The 18,082-nt window shown below is 34.6% G+C and overlaps 1 long non-coding RNA gene across 1 annotated transcript; it reads right to left on the bottom strand.

Annotated features, from left to right (window-relative positions):
• Positions 1-1,097: 1,097 nt before the first annotated feature.
• On the bottom strand, positions 1,098-12,822 carry LOC120351320. Its single transcript, XR_005571311.1, has 3 exons — positions 12,036-12,822; positions 3,362-3,486; positions 1,098-2,490 (listed from the first exon to the last, which is right to left on the bottom strand). It is a non-coding gene; the product is annotated as an uncharacterized LOC120351320 (long non-coding RNA).
• Between the last annotated feature and the right edge of the window lie 5,260 nt (positions 12,823-18,082).

Here is an 18,082-nt window from a genome sequence, read left to right as displayed (position 1 = left end):
TTACTTCATGGTCCATTGCCGGCAAAAAATTCTTAGCCACATTATACTTAGAAATGAAATATTCAGTTAAAGTTTAATCTGTACCTGGTCGAAATCTACCAGTATTCAATTGAGCTTTTAACTTAGCTTGTATGGATGGTGACCACATACAATCCACAAACTTATTCTTAAACTCCTCAAAAGTATCATCTTTAATAAAATACCACCAATCTTTGTGACGATTATTGCTTGTCATGTTGCTCTCTACAATAACCTTGATTTGTTCCCATTGTTGTATTTTATTACGAATCAGATACTCATTCAAAGCATTAATAAAATTCATGGGGTTACGGTAATCAATACTCATTTGAAAGTCATGTCTAGGGGATTGGAAAGAACTGTAAGCTACATTGTTAGATAAATTACTAGCAACTGTTTCACGAACATAATCATCTAACTTAGTGATTGCTACAGCATTCTTGTAACATTTATTTTTTACAACACAAATTTCCTCTTGATCATGATCAATATGATTTTGGACTTTATTGAGGTTAGATAACAAAGCCTGATATTTTTCATTCTGGTGATCTCTTTCACATTCAAAAGTGATAATGTGTTGGTCAAGTTTGACTTTAGAATTTTCGACACTTTCAGTAACAGCTTGTACTTTATCTTCAACATGGCTAATATTGATATGAATAGAACTAATGTTTAAATCGAGATTAAGGGTTTTATCCTGCAATTTCGAAATGTTTTCCTGATTTTCATTCACTAAGGCCCTCAATTCAGAATTTATCTTGTATTGTTCAGCTAAGATTTCTTGCTTCATTGCCATGCTATCCAACCTTAACTTCTCAATGTTTTCATTACCTTTATTAATCTTTGTATTATATTCGTTGATTTTTCCATGAAGTTCCAAGTTACCTTCATGAATAGACTTTTCAAGTCACTTAGATTGTTCCTGACTGTTAGATTGATCTTGGATTTGTTTCATTAACTGTAATAATATAGTAGCCTATTGGTATCCATAGTGGTAGTATTAACTGGACCATTAGTATTTGTAGACGCCTCGTATGAGTTAGTTAATACTAAATGTAGGCTATCATCGTCAACTTGAACAACATTACTAGGTTGATTATAACTTTGATTAAAGCTAACCTGATCTAGAAATACATGTCCGACCGTATTTTCATAAATATGTAATCCACTAGTACTCAATTCCTCAAGATTGCTTGATGTATTTTAATAAGACAGTGTCTCTAGACATTTCATCATCACTACTTCCTGATTTATCAGACATGGCTCTTATACTTAATGATGATCACTGAGAAAAACATTCTGGGGTATCAATTTTGGGGTATATATATTTTGGTAAGGTCCCACAACAGTGGTAACAATTTGAGGTGTTTCGGTGATTAAACTGTACTGGACAGTCGGGCCAAAACTTGTATTGGATAAGACATCGGTTCCCTTTCATATAAATCATGAGTAGCCCTGTATCAATTTATCCTAAAACAATTAATTCTAATATGAGAAGGGATAATATAATGACTTGAAAGCATTTTGCTAACTGTGAAATATGTAACATTTGAAGTATATTACAGAGTTCGAACATGACAAACAATAAAACCTTATAATAATGAAGAAACACCATACTAAAAATTCAGAACTATTATTAATGCATGGAAAATCCTACAATGTGCTCGGGAGGTTAGGTTGAAAGACATTTTACAAATTACAGAAAAATTACCAAGAGAAAAACAAGAACTCATAGCATATTTTGCTTTCACTAAGTTTACATCTACTACAAAATTAATATAAGTTTCAAGAAGTTGGCAGAAATAAAACTTTAAAATAAATTTAGTACAGGACATTGTTACAAGCACATTTCAAGAGACCAAGACCATAGCAGAAGAGAACAAGAAAATGGATATGAAAAACAATTAGTTTTGCTTTGCCAACTGAACCCAATAAAACACATATTTTAGAGTTCAATTAATTCAGGTTAGCTCTAAGTCATTGCTGTATATAATTTTAAGATTTGATAATAAATGTATATTTCTCAAATGTTTTTTAATAATTTATTGAACAAAAATGGATCTTTTCCAAATAACTATTGAATGGATATCGAATATCGATGTTTGAAGAAAATATCAATATTTAATATTTTGTGTTCGATTAAAATCGATCTACATTAACAGCGCACAAATTGAAATTCTAAAAGTGTCAAAGTATTGTAATATTACAATATATAAACAGCGGTTGTCCAGATCCCACTTTTTCGACTCCCAGTACATTGAATCCCACAATGAGCAACATTGATATGCCATGGGAGAGGGAACCCGGAAGTGTTAGTTGTATAGTTTTCGATCCTCAAGGTTTACAGCAACTGTCGTCCACTCAGATCGAAGCCACGACGCACCACTGAATACCAGGGTAGCAGATGTCGACATCGAGGGGGGCGAAGAGGAGCCTGCAGATCCAGTAGTGTTTCAGGAGTCAGAATCACATCTGGGGAAACAGAGCATGTTATCAAACACTGAACTAGACCCATTAACAAAGGTAATAATGGACCAAACTAGTAGTATGTTTACAATTATGTTACAAAATTCAATGAGTGACCTGATGCAAGAAATTAAAGAAGAAAATGAAGAAATTAAAGCTTCAGCTAAAAAAGCAGTAGAAAAGGAAATGAAGGATACTACAGATAAAATACAAGCTGTAGAAAGTAAATGTGACAATATAGGTAAGGATGGAACTGAAGGCAATGATAGATCTAATGGAAGAACAGGCAAAAATTACAAAAGGCTTAGTGGCACAGGTAGACACAGTTACATGTAAATTAAATGAACAGATAGACAACTTATCAGTACAAAACGACACACAAATCCAGGAATTAGGAACAAAAATTGAAGCTGATTGTCAAAAAGAAATTCAGGAACAAGTCGCAATTACAAATCAGAGTATAACATCCATCATAGACAAAAACACTAATACCATTGCATCTATCCATGACAAACAAACCAGTATGTGCGCGCAAATGAATTAATTAAAAATTGATATTAATCAGAATGGAGAGTCTTGCAAATCTTCAGAAGCAGCTGTCCAAGAACAACACTCAACATTGATAAAACTGAATCAGGAAATAGAGATCAATAAGAATTCAAATAATAATCAGTGGCAAATAACTCACGATAGAATAATAGAATTAGAAAACCAAGTCCATCAACTCCCACCAAGAACTCAAATAATCCATTCAAATGATACTATTAATTCAACTGGCATACTGAATGTACTGGTTAGATTTAACAATACAGATTGCCACCTACAGCCGAAATCATTTATAGATCAAAAAAAAATTGGTACAATCCCTAACACCCACCTCGTGGAAATGTGGCGACTCAGATTGACTAGTTTGTTGGGTGGTGAACCTCTGTTATTCCTCCAGATCCATCATCACGGATTCAGGACGTTGGACAAATTCATTGCAGCTTTCCTGGAACAATACTGGAATGAAAAAAAAACAACTAGATGCCTCAGCCAATATTATATCTTGTGAATTTAATCCTAGGACAGATGACACATATATCAATTTTGTTACCACACTTCAGCTTAAGAATTCTCAACTAGAAGAACCCATAAACGACTCTGCTCTGGCAAATATTATCTTGAAAAAACTACCTTTCCGAGTCAGAATGGCACTTGCTACACAACTTGAGACGATACCTCCGACTCTAAATTTGCATAAAATTGAAATATCTTTTCCTATTGGTGGATTTCAAATAATCCGCAATAACACAATTCAATACTGCCAAATAGTCCCTATCACTAGAGCATATTACTATCTTGAAATTGAATTTTTTTATCCCTGACTCTTATTTCATTTCAATTACATTGTTCCATACATGCTAAAGCAATTACAAATTTTTATAATTTTAATAAAGATCACGTGGAGATTTTGAATTAAATACCTGTTAGCACCGAGCAAATATTGTGCTCTGATTGGTAAACAGTCAGATTTGGCTCAAGTGTACAGAATGTATCAATGCGCGTAGAAAAATTGGTCCTTACTTCCTTTTTATTTTTTATTATGTTTTGTATTTTATATTTGCTGTGAAGTTGCATTTGGATATACCAGTAACTTATTGTTGCTATTATCACTAGCTTACAAATAAATTTGCAAAAAGTTAAGGCCGTCCGGCTCACAAATATACTGGGGTTCTGACCACAGCTTTAGCTCAGAGATAGATGCATGAATATTTTCACCATTATGAACCACCATGGGTTTGAGTAACTTATAATTAATAATTCTTACCGCTGCTCTCTTGAAGATATTGAAGAATACCAGTAGGGAAATCAAAAAGATAGTCAGTGACTGATTATCAGTAACCATATTCAATACCGTATTCAACGGTATATAGTAACCGTATTCAATCAAGAATAATGAAAATCAACTATTAGTCTTCTTCTTCATGTACGAATAATTGTTTCTTCAAATAACCGCTAAGGTACGTAAACTAAGGTTAAAATATAATTTAGGGAAATTAATTAATTGAAACTTCAATCAAAAGATTTTATCAACAAAGCCTGTTATTTTTCAAGTTAATAATATTGATTGAGAATAATCCTTTTGATTTTATTAGTGATGGAAGATAATTATAAATTTTTTTTCTAAAGAAGTATAGAAAGTTTTCAGTTACGTTACATTTGAGTTATTGTTTCTGGAAATATATTATCGTAGAGTATCGCTGAAAGTCAGGAAGATAGCCTTTAAATTGGAATGAAATTTTTAAGATTATGTTCATATTGAGTTTATGACATTTTATAATTTTATATTTTTTTCAGACTCTGTTTTCTTATGTCATTAAGGCTTTCGAATAATTTGGTAAATTTTTATGATAGAAATCTTAATAGACAAAGAAGAAAGTTTTTCTTTTCCATGAAATTAATATTAATAAATGTTGGCTAGCGCACAAGTTTCCAACAATACTAGTCGAGCTACTATATGAAAAATTATATTTGATTTTGCAAACCAAACTTATATAAAAGTTAACATCATAATTAATGAAGTATTCATTTTTCTAAAAGCATTATATTGATTTATTACGGGTGTTTTCATAAATGTTGCATTGTATATTAATGACACTCTGGCAAGTAAATTTGTTTTAAATCTGTTAAATTTTGAGAATGAAATCAGAACGTCAAGATAAAATCTAAATTGAATAACAGAATAAACTCCTGTTTTAGCTTTTGATGAATTGTAGGAAGAGTTAGAAATTAATGCTGTAATACATTTATTTACAGCGGTTCATGTGTGTCCCCAAACCAACTTCTTGTACTACCACCCCTTTGGTTCCGCAACTTTATGTAACACCGCTTCAAGACACCCGTTCAGACGACAGGTCTAGGGACGTAAGAGGACGTCGCCGTCAAGCCAAATTCAACCGTAAAAGCTCACCGCCAAAAACAAGGTACTGTAACCCCGACGATAAAGCAACGTACAGACCAACGAAAGTGCAGTGTAGTGAAACAAAGGTTCATTCGAGAATGTCAATCAAAAGTGGGGATTCAAAATTATTATGAAATGGGTTATATGGGTTACTATCGACGAAACTTGGGTTCAACGGGCTTTTCTTTCTTGAGTAATTCCATGTTGAAATGAACTTGTTATTTGATGACTGATATTGTTTGGTTTTGTGACGTATTGCTATCTAATCGGGGATAGTAATGCGCCCCCGAATCAGATGAAGAATGTCACCAAAGTAACATGAAATTGTTGTTTCTGTTGTTCGATTTTAGTTGCCAATGTTTATTGAAGCTGTTTGTATTTTTCTATTATTTCAAATTGTAGTGTTATTCTATAGTATAAACCTATTAAATCAGGCATGGCAAGATTAATTGAAGTTTTCTTGACTCTAGCCCGTTCACCTGCATGAATTAGGTATAGACTCAGGTATTTTCTAGATGTGTCGGCCTATTTCTAAATTCTAAATTTTATTCAAAATTGTCTTCTTTATCATCTTTTAAAAGGTAAAGGCACACAACTGCGTCACCTGCATGAATTAGGTATAGACTCAGGTATTTTCTAGATGTGTCGGCCTATTTCTAAATTCTAAATTTTATTCAAAATTATCTTCTTTATCATCTTTTAAAAAGTGCAGGCACACAACTGCGCCACTGCTGCTGAATGTTTAGCGAAAGGCAAACAACTGCGCCGACTCTGCTGTCTAGAGATATTTAAATCTCTGGAATTCAAATTTTCTAAAAAATTAAATTTTTCATAACTTACTCTAATAATACTAGATCAATTTTTCTGAGTCTATACTTAATAATTCATTCTGTGAACGTGTTAACTGTCAATATTTTGGGTTTGGAGTTGAATGAATAATTTATTGTTACTACTCCAATTTTTCTGAAGTTTAAATAATTGTAGATGAAATAGGAATGTTATTCAGTTCAGTAAATCCATTAAAATGAAAATCTTTTGAAGTGCTTAAAGATAAAGTTAGGTATCATTGAAGCTCAAGTTGGAAGTATTCTAAAACTTTATATTGAAATTGATCATTGAGAAATTAAAGGTTTAACGGTAGAATAAAAATTAGTAGAAGAAACTAGCATAGGTGAAAAACAACTGATTCTAAGTGCTGAATAAATTTTTTGTATTCTGTAATTCCGTGAATGATGATAGAAATTATTGTAATGTCAACGTACGTATTCTGGTCTCACGTTGGGTAGTTGAATATCATTATAGTAGTAGTGAATGTGAATATTGAGATTTTAAAAGTCAACTCAATTAATTCAGGAAAATTCGGAAATTATTATGGGAGAATGTTTGAGGAAAATAGGTTTTTTTTTTATAAGTTTAGGTAGATCGAAGGTAATCAGAGAATAAATAGGAAACTGTTTTATTAGTTATTGTTGATATGTAGTTTTGAAAAGTTGATGAGTAGTTTTGGCCTTGAGATGTTTAAACTAAATAATTGGGTATTGTAGATTAAAGTTGAAACGATGATCAAATCCTTGGGAATTTGTATAAAAATAAGTTGATTAAGATGAGGTTGTTAAGTCCCTTTATCAGTAATGTTTATTCTCGAAAAGGTGAATCGGTTTTATTATTGGAGATATTTTTTTAGGTGTGATTTTTGGCGGTAGGCATGCGTAGTGATAGTGTAAAGATCCGTTTTGTTGATGACGTTTCCTGTAGGCTGTGGGATTTTTTTTTTGTTTAGTTGAGACTCAAGATTTAGAGGAGGACACGGGGATGTCCTGCCTGTGTGTGTTGTTGTTGAATTTAGGTAATCGGCGCGAGTGTAGGTCCGTGTCCTGAGAGAACGGAGCACTGCCCGATAGTTGTCCATGTAACAAATCAAGGAATTTAGCTGTGACTAACCTTGCAAATTTGTACGGTGGAATTGTATAATTTTAGCGAAAGGCACCGAAGATGGTGTGAGCTAAGATTTTTTTGTATCTAGTAAACGGTCTGGTTCATTTGAGAGTTATGGGGCTCGTCAGTAGAATAACGTAAACCGAAATCTAGAATATTTAGTGAGTCTTCATAGTGTTTGTAAGGAAAACAATCAGCATAATGCAGTTTAGGGAAGCCCAGTCAAAAGGTTCGTTAATGTTTGGTAGGAAAGTCAGCCGCAAAAACACAAGTAATAATTGGTAAAAAAAGGGGTATTATTGAGTTTAAAATTGCTTAGAAATTTGGTATGGTAACGAAAATTTAAGGTTTTAGACAATGAATATTTAAGGTGATTAGTTAAGGTATACAAATAAAATAACAGAGAAACTTTTCCGAGTACCTAGGTAATGTTAAAATTGTTATCAGTGAAAGTAGAAATATGTAGGAAAATTCGTGTCAAAAAGGAAATAGAATTTTTGTTGGGAAAATTAAATTGAGGTAATTAACAGTAGTAGGACCCTTTAGAGATAAGTAGTCAAAAAGTATTAATAAATAAAAAAAAATAGGAAAATCTTTAATGAAATGATAAATTTTTTTAATCATGAATAGTAAAATTGCAATCAAGTTTTCCATGTGAATAAGTTGGGAAGTTTTGAGATCTAGTAGAGTAATTGAAACTAGTTGGATATGAAGTTTATTGTTGAGAAATAATTATGTGAGGCTCCAGTAAGATTGAAAATGTCAGTGAACTTGAGAATCAGTAATAGTGTAATAGTAGTCTATTAATGTGTTAATGTATTGGTAAATTTCATAATGTTGATAATCAGAAGGCAAGCAGTAGCAGTCCAACAATGCTAAGTTAGAGCTGAACTTTCATATGATTAAATCATGCGATGAAAAGTATGCTTCCAGTGTTTAGAGAAAATGTCACGTACTCTAGTGAGAAGCGAAATACAGAATTATTATTGTCGATTAAAGCCTGGCACTTGATCATAGTTCTGTTTTGACTAGCGTTCTGTCGTAAAGGTTTCCTACTGGAATATTATAATGAAAACTGTTTTTCTCATGATTGTGGAATGCAAAATCGCGCTTGTGTCATATAGCTCTCGCGTTGATCTAATAATGCAATTTCAATCATTGTTATCTTTGAATCGTAGTCTCTATGTAGAATAGTATTGCCTACTGAATTGCTTTATATTGTTAAAAATATGTTGCACTCTCAACTCTATAGTAATGATAGTTAGATTTCAATACATTCAGCAGAGTGAAAAAGTTTCATCCTTTACTATTATAATCAACGTACTTCATATTTTACAACAGCAGAGTAACATAGAACCAATTAAAACTATGATGTCTTTTAAACGTTTTCCCTTGTTAGAGTTTGCCAAGAAAATAACCAGGGACTCAATAAAGTGATTGAAGTATTCAAGATTATTATACTCGGTCCATCTTTAGTGCCTACTTAAAAAGTGGACACGCCCATATTGTTTTGTCCTGACTCTTGCCACAGTTTTAAAGACTCTTGCCACAAATCTCTATTAGTTATACATTTTGCTGAATTTCGGAATGATTAAAGAGATTTCTTTTGAAGAGGGCCCGCTTCAAATTGGATCCTACTATCTATCCAGAAATTCGACTCTCCAAATCATACAGAATGCTTCTATGGTAACATATCCTGATTAGATTTCTTTTTGCGTGTTTCACACCGTAAGGAGGGGGAGTGTGCCGAGCACTCCTTTTAATTCAGGCCTTTTCCCAAGTTATAATAGTAAATTTAATACACAATAGACTAGAGCCATTATTGTAAGTGAGTTAGCGAAATAAATTATTTTCTCTCTCTATTATGAACGGCCATGACTTCGAGTTTCCCATGATAGATATTTAAAAATTGTGGCTCCGAGTCGTCGAGGAATGTAGATTATGGAATTATCTCTAAAACTTAGCCTTCTTGTCGCGACATAAAGTGCGATAAGATGGAAAACAGCAAGCATTGAAATTATAACAAACTACCGATTTTGCAGTTACTATTTGGTCCAAAGGCTCTAGAAGCCACGCGACGATTGGTCAAATTGATTCCTTTCGCCCAATAGGAGACCTGTTTCTAAATACAGTAGTGGGGGGATTCCCCAACCGCGAGACCAGATTACGTTTTGGAGGACACTTTGCTAGGAGCACTACGAGAGTAAAGATGTAGTCACTATGTTTCCCCTTTTTGGGCAAGTTTATAAGTTTATACAATTAGTTAATGTAGGAACTAGTTTTTTTTATTAAAGTTTAAATTTACTAGTAGTGCCATGTCCTGAAAGGTTTAATTGTGTTTCTTCTTCATGTACGAATAATTGTTTCTTCAAATAACCGCTAAGGTACGTAAACTAAGGTTAAAATATAATTTAGGGAAATTAATTAATTGAAACTTCAATCAAAAGATTTTATCAACAAAGCCTGTTATTTTCCAAGTTAATAATATTGATTGAGAATAATCCTTTTGATTTTATTAGTGATGGAAGATAATTATAAATTTTTTTTCTAAAGAATTATAGAAAGTTTTCAGTTACGTTACATTTGAGTTATTGTTTCTGGAAATATATTATCGTAGAGTATCGCTGAAAGTCAGGAAGATAGCCTTTAAATTGGAATGAAATTTTTAAGATTATGTTCATATTGAGTTTATAACATTTTATAATTTTATATTTTTTTCAGACTCTGTTTTCTTATGTCATTAAGGCTTTCGAATAATTTGGTAAATTTTTATGATAGAAATCTTAATAGACAAAGAAGAAAGTTTTTCTTTCCCATGAAATTAATATTAATAAATGTTGGCTAGTGCACAAGTTTCCAACAATACTAGTCAAGCCACTATATGAAAAATTATATTTGATTTTGCAAACCAAACTTATATAAAAGTTAACATCATGATTAATGAAGTATTCATTTTTCTAAAAGCATTATATTAATTTATTATGGGTGTTTTCATAAATGTTGCATTGTATATTAATGACACTCTGGCAAGTAATTTGTTTTAAATCTGTTAAATTTTGAGAATGAAATCAGAACGTCAAGATAAAATCTAAATTGAATAACAGAATAAACTCCTGTTTTAGCTTTTGATGAATTGTAGGAAGAGTTAGAAATTAATGCTGTAATACATTTATTTACAGCGGTTCATGTGTGTCCCCAAACCAACTTCTTGTACTACCACCCCTTTGGTTCCGCAACTTTATGTAACACCGCTTCAAGACACCCGTTCAGACGACAGGTCTAGGGACGTAAGAGGACGTCGCCGTCAAGCCAAATTCAACCGGTAAAAGCTCACCGCCAAAAACAAGGTACTGTAACCCCGACGATAAAGCAACGTACAGACCAACGAAAGTGCAGTGTAGTGAAACAAAGGTTCATTCGAGAATGTCAATCAAAAGTGGGGATTCAAAATTATTATGAAATGGGTTATATGGGTTACTATCGACGAAACTTGGGTTCAACGGGCTTTTCTTTCTTGAGTAATTCCATGTTGAAATGAACTTGTTATTTGATGACTGATATTGTTTGGTTTTGTGACGTATTGCTATCTAATCGGGGATAGTAATGCGCCCCCGAATCAGATGAAGAATGTCACCAAAGTAACATGAAATTGTTGTTTCTGTTGTTCGATTTTAGTTGCCAATGTTTATTGAAGCTGTTTGTATTTTTCTATTATTTCAAATTGTAGTGTTATTCTATAGTATAACCTATTAAATCAGGCATGGCAAGATTAATTGAAGTTTTCTTGACTCTAGCCCGTTCACCTGCATGAATTAGGTATAGACTCAGGTATTTTCTAGATGTGTCGGCCTATTTCTAAATTCTAAATTTTATTCAAAATTGTCTTCTTTATCATCTTTTAAAAGGTAAAGGCACACAACTGCGTCACCTGCATGAATTAGGTATAGACTCAGGTATTTTCTAGATGTGTCGGCCTATTTCTAAATTCTAAATTTTATTCAAAATTATCTTCTTTATCATCTTTTAAAAGGTAAAGGCACACTCTGAATAAGATCAATCTTGAATAATTCAATAATTTTATATGCTGCAGAATAAAATGTTTGGTACCAAGACTGCTCAAACTGTATATCACGAGATGAATCAGGAGAAGAATGAAAACTTCTAATATTTTTTATGCTGACAAAAAACTCAAGTATATTCCCATAAAATATGAATATATAAATATATATAAATCTTTATAAATATAAATCCATATAAATAAATTCTTTAATATTTATGGTATCACAGGAGTAGTTAGCATTCACAATACTGTGAGCTATCACATATAATATTATTAATACTGATATATAAAACTTCAGGTTGATTCAGAATTTGACAAATTGAAACCTGTTCAGTCTATAGGTTCAATAGAATATATTTCAATCAATAATTAATATTTAATAGAATAATCATTTGAAATCTCAGGGTATTGATTCGTCCCATGCACGGATATAAGCCTCCTACAGATATTGAATATATTCATAAAAAGAGTTCTTATTAAATATATTATAGCGCTCGACACATTGAAAAATTTTCAAACTTGAATCAAATTTATATAGCGCTTCTGAATAATTCCCCAATTCACTAAAAAGGCCTTAGTGTTTAATGAGCTCATTAAAACCTAAACACTCACTCAAATGACATTCGCTGAAGTTCTTGTAGAATAATTAATTACTCGAATCCTTTGAACTTTGCTGGGCTCAGGTATGGTCTAAATCGCATGTAATTTTCCATCAGTATTAAATATATATGGAAAATTTTACAATTAGGAACTCTTAAATATTCACTGAGTTCATGAACAATCAAACATTAATTATAAATACTTGAACATTTAGAAAGGGACTGGCTTGATGCTCTTTTCAAAAAATAATTGAAAAGAGCCCTATCCTCATGTGCTGCCGTATCGGCGAGATCACAAGCCAGAGAGAGCATTTCTTGGAAAAATTTTCATCTCTTCCTCTAAAATTTGTAAGCCCTCATCTGATTGGTTTTTCAGTCTTTGTAAGACATGATGTAATTGGCTATTTAAGATTCAGGGTTTCCTCAGCTTTTTGTTACACAATAATAAATAAGATTATACTTAAATAAATTATATAATAGACCATAAGCATTTCAATTAAATGAATCTTAATATATGCTAATATAATAATGAATACATTTACTTTTCATGTGAGTTTTGTACACTCTTGTTTTTTCATATATTCTTAGATACCAATAAATATTCAAATAACATTATATTCATTGCTTTTCCATTACATAAACCTTACTTTAACATATAATATTTAATATATTATCCAAATAGAATATATTTTATTCATAATAGTTGAGTGATCAGTCAGCTGATTTGCTCGCATAATAAATCAATAAATTGTTGGCTGATATAAGATCATGTGACATGCTAAATCAAAACAAGAATTCTAACCTCAAATCATGCAAATGTTTTCTATAATCTGCCAATAAATAACTAAGTCGCTTTATAATTTTACTTCTGCCAAAGAATTCAAACTAGTGCATAATTATATTTTCCATGGTTCTCTTATCACCTTTGTAATAGAACTACATAATTTTTATTATTTGTCATGAATTTTCACAATGAATCGATAAATTGCTGACGACGGTGAAAATTCATGACAAGTAAAATTATGAAAAAAATGAGAGGCTCTAGCCAGTCGGTTACGAGGACGGGACCTGGAGCTATCTACAGCAGATAATCGGGCCCGGCTCTACCCTTCTTTTCCGAAACACCATTTTCCTGGTTCAGTGAGTTCAGTGAGCTAATATTATCAATTTTATTATTATATATTATTCATCTTTTTTATTGAAGGCAAATCCTGTAATTATTCTATCGTTTGTTTAAAAAGTTTTCTCAAAATTATTTTTATTTAAGTTTCCAGTTTCATTTTGAGTTACAATTTGATTAAATCGATTACTTAGTTCTCCAAAATATAACTGTTTTGTTTATTATTTTAAAATATAGTTCCTTTCTCATGAGTTATAGAGTTAGATCAATTTAACCTCTCGCAAGCCAAGCGATTCCCCTATTATAAATTGTTACCATAATGTCTAGGGTTGTTCTCACAACCTTATAATACCATCACAATACCATACATAATATAACCCCAATATATTCCTATTTTAAATACCCTATTACCCTAAAGAAATGCATCATTACATGGTGTTGGGCGTCGTTCTCATGAGAAAGAGTTTATTAATTGACAAGATTAGCCTTCAAATTATCTATTGACATTTTCATTTCAGGTCATTATCATAATTATTATATTCTGTGTTTGATCTCGTATAATTATGTCCTCTATTCTCTCAACGTACAGGGTAAATATGATAATTGTTATTATTGTTATATTGAGATGAGTAGCTCTAGTTCTAGTGACTCTGAACAATCACCTAGTGAATTCGAGGTTTCATTATTACGTTTACCTATTGATTTAAAAGTAAAATCTCTGGATAAATCAGAATTATTAGAGCTAGGCAAACAGTTAGGTATTCACATCCCTCAATCTGTTAATTTGAATACTTGAGATTCGCTGTTGACTTGGCAAAAAAGTTTGTATTTATGTGGACCACGATTCAGGAGCTAGAGATGCTCTAAGTCGATTACTTAAGTTAGGGTCCCTGTCTCAACGCGATCGTATTATCTTCCCTATGTTAGCCGATAACGAGCGAATAGTAGGCAAGCTAGGCAGAAATCAAGAACCCATCTACGACACAGTAGCTCCCGATAACTTAGCAAATATCCTAATTCCAGAAAATAATATGGCAGGGAATGATAAAAGACCCTTTGCGAAACCCGAAAGCTATGGGGGTACAAAAAGTGAAGACTTCAACGAGTGGTTGAAAACCTTCAATAGGGCAGCAAAAATAAATAAGTGGGATGAGGATGATAAAATCTTGTATTTACCCCTCTACCTCAAGAAAACAGCATTGGCAATTTTCGACATATTTTCGGATAAAAATGAAAACGCGACATTTCTTGATGCAGTAGGCCACTTAAAAAGTAAACTTGTAGACCCTGTTCATGAAGAGACAACCAGACAAAAACTCGAAAACAGAAACAAATTACCAACAGAAACATACACTTCAAACATTTACATCCTTTATTTTGCATGCTATAAATATACGAAACCCTCTTGTCCTTGTCTTTATGAATGCTACCTAGATGCAATTATTTTGCTAGCGAGTATCTGATTAAATTGTAGACGTTCAGCTTGATCGTTATTGACATTGCGGACAAACATTGTTTATATAGAACCTAACCTCAAACTCATACAATATTATTGATTTATTAAATAATTGAGAAATTGATTTTCATATCAAATTGCTAGCCATAATCTTAGCCTTTCTAGTCGTTATCATCTTATCTATCTTCGATTGATAACACCATCGGTGACAGATATTTTTGTTTCTCTGTCTGAGACCTAATAGTTGATTTCAAATAATGAAGTTTTTATTGGTATCAAAATGTACCGTGACAGGATATAGTAAAAAAGATAGTGAGCGAGTGAGTATGTGAAAAATCGGAATACCACATCCCCGAAACTCAAAAGCAGACCACATAGCTGTGAAATATAAACACAATTATTTTAGAGAATTGTGTTCTGTGTATCAATAAATAAAGATAACGAGCGAAGCTCGGTGCCCCGACATTCAAATATAAAATGACCAATTGTTCAGAGTGATAGCTATCACGTAGAACAGTAAGAGCATTGAAGTAGACTAAATGGCTGGAGACACCTAATAATGAAGCAAAGAGTTCACCTGTAAGCTGTAAATGCTCAACAAAGTTGAACTTGCAAGGTTAGCAGTTAGAGCCTTGCGGAATGCCTCTAATGTCTGTAGTTAAAACTAATGTGGTCTGTTCTTTGACATCACAGCGTCCAAGCGAAGGCAGCTCTCCACTTAAAGTAGGCTACTTTGAAAGTGTGTTACACAATTTCTTCGTGAAGCAGTCCTACAAAGTTGAGAATCTTTGTAATTTTCTGAAAATTAAACACGGAACACGGGTGGAACTTTGGATGCTGTGGACGTTGAGCGCTTCAGAAATTCACCTTTTTGGTTACACTTACTACGGTTGGTTAGTCTGTCCTTAAATGCTGTTTCGTTGAACCACTCCGTAACAACGCACGGCGACAAGCTAATAAAAACCATTCCCAGACCACTAACGTACACCAACTGCTGTGCAAAATGATATTGGGCATGCTCAGACCACATGGAAATTGAATACCTCCTGGCTACAGCTGCATTCAGAAAACTACCGATAATAGTCCAGGCAATGAATGCACAAAAAAAATCTGGTGTGGTGCACTCACACAACTTTCCTTGCCGTTATGAAACGATCAGTTGATCAACTGATGCTAGTGTTCCCGCGCATCTCAAGTCTACTTTTCTAAGATCTGAGCCAGCTGGTGACAGGACAATAGCGCTGCAGACACATGAAGTCTGCTTTCTCTTCATATTGAATGATTTAATTGAATCAACAGTTGCCAACAGTTTGCAATTGAATAATCGTATTTTCTCGAATTTTGAGCTTATTTTCAATTCCAGGTGAAAATGCTACTGAACATTTGTAGAGATTTTCATGCTCGATCTTTTCCATTTAATTTTTTTGTTTAAATTGTATCTGAAGCCTGATAATTGAGAATATAAAATCAAACTTTGCATAGATGGTGCAGTGCTCCTGAGGTTTTTACAGATATGGGACTTGTGGCAGTTGATAGAGCTTATCAATGACTCCTCTAGGTATGAATTTGATCAAAATCGTTGGAGTGGTTTTCGAGAAAATCGTGAAAAACCCTGTTTTTGACAACATTTTCGCCATTTTAGACGCCATCTTGAATTGCATTTGATCGAAAATGTTCTTGTCGGATCTTTATAGTGTGAGGACCTCGAGTTCCAAATTCCCTTCCGTTAATTGGTAGATGAGATATTGTGTACAAAGACGCACATACACTCATACACACACACACACACACATATATATATATATATATAATATATATATATATATTGTCACAATGTATATCGTAACTAATGAAGGGAATTTGTTTATTTGTTTAACTAAAGAGTTTAGGGCTTGTTATAAGACGCTCGGTTATCTCTGATGGAATCACAGAGGTCAACGAGCAAGCCAGCCGCTGGGCTACCGCTCAGCAGTGATGCGCATCCTTACTCTCCTCCATCTCGGCCACTGAGGGAGGCTCGTAAAAGGCTGGTAGGCAAGCAGTCTAGTTCGGGTGTCGAGTGCGAGCGGTCGAGATAGAGATTGAAGGAAGCAGCGCGCAGCTAGCAACATAGTACATCTCGTGCTTTGAGTGTACTCCGAATCCTTCGACGACCGGGAGTTGTGTCTGAGGTTAAAGGTGGTTAATCTCAGACACTGGAAGCTCCGCAGTTCAACACACACTTGGGCGAGTGACTTTTTCAACGAGTTTGGGCATCAACCTGCCTGTTACAACCAGCAGCGACACGAACCTGACTACGTCTTGGTACATCATCGCTGGAACCTCGAAACGCAAGAGGACCTCGAGAAAGGCTAGGAAAAGCCTTTCCGACAACCCCGAGCTCGATCCGGACTCTAGGAAGACACCCGGTGCCCGAGGACTTGGACTTAGTGCTCAGAAGAGAAGTCCGGTGCGCGGGCTCCCGCAGCTTGCCGATTCACTCCGGAATCGCAAGAGGACCTCGAGAAAGGCTGAGGAAAGCCTTTGCGAGAACTCCGAGATCGATCCGGGCCCCAGGAAGACACCCGGTGCCCGAGGACTTGGACTTAGTGCTCAGAAGAGAAGTCCGGTGCGCGGGCTCCCGCAGCTTGCCGATTCACTCCGGAATCGCAAGAGGACCTCGAGAAAGGCTAGGGAAAGCCTTTGCGAGAACTCCGAGATCGATCCGGGCCCCAGGAAGACACCCGGTGCCCGAGGATTAGGACTTAGAGAAGTCCGACCCGCGGGCTCTCGCAGCTTACCGATACAATTCGGAATCGCAAGAGGACCTCGAGAGAGGCTAGGGAAAACCTTTGCGAGAACCCCGAGTTCAATCTGGAGCCCCGGAAAACACCCGGTTCCCGAGAATAGTGACCCGGTGACCGACTCCAGTTAATAGATCTAAGACACACAAGAGGACACATTGTGGCAATCGGGAACGTTATTCCCGTCACAGAGACCTCCTTCACTGCGGACACCACAGCGATCCTACTCCTCTCACTCCACGCCCAACCCTGTTTGGCAGTGCAAAAGCACGGCCCCTCTAACCTAAAGGAGGGAAACATCCGCCACCGATCCTGCTTAGACCGGCGGCCTCATATGATGGGAGTGGAGATGCTCCAAGTTTTATGGAGCGGCTCGAGGAGCTGCAACAAGCATATGGCTTGTCTGGCAGACAGTTATTTCCAGCGCTACCTGAAATGCTAGCGGGGAAATGTTCCTTATGGATGAGGAATAGGAGAGAACAGTGGAGACACTGGGACGATTTCCTGAGAGACTTTCGGTCTCATTACTATCCACCTACTTATGAGGAGGATCTTGAGAATGAAATTCTCGACAGGCGGCAGAGAGAAGGCGAGCTCATAGACTATGTTGAGGAGCTGCTAACGCTGATGAGAAGAAGAGGTGGTTTTTCCGAGAGGAGCCAGGTACACAGATTGTACAAAAATCTTTTACCACGCTACAA

This window comes from Nilaparvata lugens, chromosome 5 (assembly GCF_014356525.2).
Source record: "Nilaparvata lugens isolate BPH chromosome 5, ASM1435652v1, whole genome shotgun sequence".
Classification (NCBI taxonomy): Eukaryota; Metazoa; Arthropoda; class Insecta; order Hemiptera; family Delphacidae; genus Nilaparvata; species Nilaparvata lugens.
This window is presented reverse-complemented; position numbering and strand designations above follow the sequence as displayed.